This window comes from Trachymyrmex cornetzi, unplaced genomic scaffold (genome assembly GCF_001594075.2).
Source record: "Trachymyrmex cornetzi isolate Tcor2-1 unplaced genomic scaffold, Tcor1.1 scaffold370, whole genome shotgun sequence".
Lineage (NCBI taxonomy): Eukaryota > Metazoa > Arthropoda > Insecta > Hymenoptera > Formicidae > Trachymyrmex > Trachymyrmex cornetzi.
Genome location: NW_017298430.1, coordinates 93,753 through 98,144, shown reverse-complemented (window position 1 = coordinate 98,144; position 4,392 = coordinate 93,753).

The window sequence follows — 4,392 nt, the reverse complement described above, 5'->3', positions numbered from 1 at the left end:
TACTTTTACAAAGTAACTTTCCCATCCCTGAATATATTACATTTTATGCACTTACAAATCCACAGATATGCACTGTGGCTTCGACAAAGCAAGGCAATAAGAATATACGAATTATATAGATCCACTGTTGATGTTATTCGTTCTTTCCTTTACACTCTTTACACATATATTTATCAGAATATTTACAATGAGTATAAAATCTATCTTCTATACTACATATATGCTGAATACAATTCTCTCGACCCGTCGATTCTAGCTATAACGATTATCAATATTCTTGAGAATAATCTCTTCAAAGTTGAATTAAATTAACTAAATTGGAATTTTTTTAATTCAAGAGATGTTCTTTAGTTAATTTTTTTAAATTCAAGTATAGAATTTCAAGATTCTAAATGTATAGCGATATATCAAAATTTCCTTAAATTTACAAATATATAGAAAAAAATTTGGTTTTTTTAGGTCTCTTAAAATTTAAGTACTCAAATTAAACTTCGAAAAAGAACATAAAAATTCGGGCCTTTTTTTTAGGCCAATTTAGGCCTTTTTTTGTTGCTAAACTAGTACATTATATATACTTAAAATAAAATAGATATTTAAAATTTGAAGACAGTGAGGCGTCAAATATCGCCACGACAAGTAATTTAAAGGCGTAGCATTGGAAAGTAAGGCACGCCGAGAACAATATTGACTGTGCACACAAACGCACAGGCGAAGCAAGTCAGCTGAGGCATTTAAATGCCTCTGTCGAGTAAGCGATTAGCCGTGAAATATTAAATTGTATCATATTGCGAAAAATCAGAAAGATAGTTAGATTATAAATTATTTAAAAGCAACGTTAAAGTCAGAAACAATAACAGCGTCGGAAAGACGAGAAAATAAACAATTAAAGCATGTAGAAAAATAGAGAAATAAAGACTTCTAGAATATTCGAGAAGAATAAGTCAGGGGATCATGCGAGACTCCGGCGCGAGAGAACAAGGAACTCTGCTTTGAAACTTCGGAGAGATAGGACGTGTAAAAGAGTATTCTGAGATCGATTAAACAGAAATTCTATCATACTTGTGTCGTTAGATATTCTATACGTAATCCTCTCCGAGACTATCGCCGGGCCTTCCGCTTACAATCACCGACTCCCTTCTCGATGATACACGGTATTTCAAGAAATAACATTTTACAACGAAAAACTAAAACAGTAAGACAGAAAATTTTAAAATGCAGCGACAAAAATCAGGCCTGTTTTCTCTCTATATTTACATTTTCCATTTTTCCTCTGCTGCACTTATTTTATTATTATATTTCATTCATCTATGCTCTAATCATTTATGTTTAACTCGCATATTTCTGTGACAAATTTATCTCTAAAAAAATTTATGTATTTAAATTGCGCCGAAGTTTCTCCCGTACTTCAGAACACCTGTTATCGATCGCCAAGAAATCGGATCACAAAAGAGGATCTCCCTACAACATAGTGGTTTTGTGTTCAGGGCACCTATCGTATAGAACAAATCAGAATAAATTTTAATCGGAATTATTCCGTTTTCACTAGATTTTTATTGGGTTTAAAAAAGGGAATAATTAATTCCGATCGAAATTCATTTTGAATAATTCCATAATACATCCTACAGTTCTGAGCTTTTAACACTTCTGTCATTTCTCAATAAAGTTCTCATTCCCGTTGTACTGTTTTGCACATTTATTTCAGTGCGATTAATGTGTCCTCTATGCGAAACGTGCGAGCGTAACAATATATACACATATATTATATTATAAGTATCTATATATGTATATAAAAAAAATTCTTCCTTAAACGCGTTCATGTTAATTTACTCACGATAACAGGTATAAGTAATCCAACAGGCTAAGTTTCACACTTCTTGATGAAATATCTAGGTCTAGACTGATATAAAAATAATGTATCATGCAATGTAATAATACCGTAACAACAATTGCGCCGTGATCCATGCGAGTTTTACAAATTTTCTGATTGCTTGCTGAACTGGCAATAATCGCGCACCAAAGTAGCAGAGAATCCGTGATTATTAAAATGAAACTATTAACTAGATGGAACTGTACAGCTTACAGTAGAACGATTTTTAATTTATAATTTTCCGTCAACGCATTTTCGCCAGTTCTGAATACTCTAATACTCTATCGGCATTCCCGAGATCGTAAATCTGATATAATCTTTATCCTTCTTATTTATTTACGTGTTTTCTTTTTTATCTTCAAATTTGCTTCGAATTTTCTGAATTCTGACCATTCCTAGATCTGCTTTACGTATCTCGCTTGATTAACACTTAATCAATTTTAAATTTTATTTTCATTATAATATACTAAACCATAATATCCTATAATTTTATAGATTAAAATAAATTTTGTAGAAAAAAATGTTATAGAATAAAATAAAATTTCACACAATGCGAACAGAATGTAGAATACGGTGATAAATATGTTAGAAAGTAGACGATTATGAATTCTAAATTCTCAGACTGCGCGTTCCACTTTTCTTCTTGTTTTTAAAATCACAGAAATTGGCCTAATAATTGCAAAAACTGTCGGAATTTTCATGACCTAATCATGGTGTTCATCAAACGCAATTGCAAAAAGTTAACTCCGTGGATACATCAAAACACCGTAAATCCACGATTCTGATAGCAATCATGGACGACGGAAGCCAGAACCTCCGCCATTGCCTTGCCGGTCTCCTGCACCATGCTCTTCAAGTTGTTTTTTTGCAGCAGCACGTAAGGATGATCGAATTCCTGCTTACGATATATAAAAGTTCGCAGTTTAAGAGATAGTTTATACCGAGATTATTGTAAATAAATAAGAAATGAAGCATTTTCTTAACGTAATCAATATTAGTTACATAGTTAAAGATTTTGTAATTCTGTATCAATTAATAAGTGACTTATTCAACAAAATCTCTAATAAAACAATACAAAAATGAAAAAAATTGAAAAAAGAAGAGCTACGAGCCTAAGAGTTAGTCGTTAGAAATAGAGATTTTAAAAAATTACAGTATAAATATGTCATTTATTCAGAATATAAAACTTTAATGTGCCGGCAATAAACAATATAACACAAACAAACATTTCGATCCCTGTTGGATCATTATCAATGTTAAATACACAAAAATAGAACGGTGAAAATATTACAAAGTTAAAATAAATATATAAAAATTACAATTCGCTCTCAATCGCAAGTAAAAATTTAATAAAACTTACAGTTAGCATAATAAAATTCGCTCAGTATGAGTTGGAAGTTAAGTGAACTTTGTAATAAGTCACAATACATGCTTCCGGTTATCAGTTGTAAATTAAAATAATTCGTATCTGTTAAAAACAACATAAATATTTTAAACATATAATATTGAGTATATAAAATAAAACGCAAAGTATAAAAATGTAATATATAAAGCAAAGAATAAAATTAAAAATTGACAATAAAAAAGTATTCTAAGATTTAGCAAGCAGCAAACAAATTATTCAATCGTAATAATAAAAAATTATATGATATCTAGTTACTAAGTAAAATATATATAATAAAAGTTTTGTAACAATATTAAAATAACGGATAATATATATAATAAAAATTAATATAACGGATAATATATATAATAAAAATTAAAATAACGGATAATATATATAATAAAAATTTGGTAACAATTAAAATAGCGGATAATAGCTACCTTGCAAATTATGTGTCAGTATAATATGAAATTCTCTATTTTCAGACAATGCGATGAGAGTGGAACAGTCATATCTCTAGTATGTTCAGAGACAATATGAAAAACGGCAAACTATTGTAAGAAGGTTGAAATGGTAAAAACAGAAGGAAGGGGTACATGAGAGTGGGAAAAATAAAAAAGAGGGAGAAATGAAAGAGGAAAGAAAAGAAGTAAGAAAGGAAGGAAAACAGTTAAGAAGGAGAAAGAAATTGAATAATTTGAGAGTAAGAATCAGGTAATGATTCAGTATCGTTCATTTTATTTAGTCCTTATTTCTGTCTTTTAACGTGAATCATTTCAGATACTAATCTCTTATTATAAGAAGACTCGCAATGTAAAATTTTCACATCATCCCATTTAAAATTGTGGTCTAAGTTGATACGATGATTAGTTATGACAGTATAGGAGAAGCAGTAAAAAAAAATTTTTATTATATATATTATCCGTTATTTTAATTTTTATTATATATATTATCCATTATTTTAATTATTACAAAATTTTTATTATATATATTTTACTCAGTAACTAGATACTCGTATCATATAATTTTTTATTATTACGACTGAATAATTTGTTTGCTGCTTGCTAAATCTTAGAATACTTTTTTATTGTAAATTTTTAATTTCATTCTTTGCCTTATATATTACATTTTTATACATTGC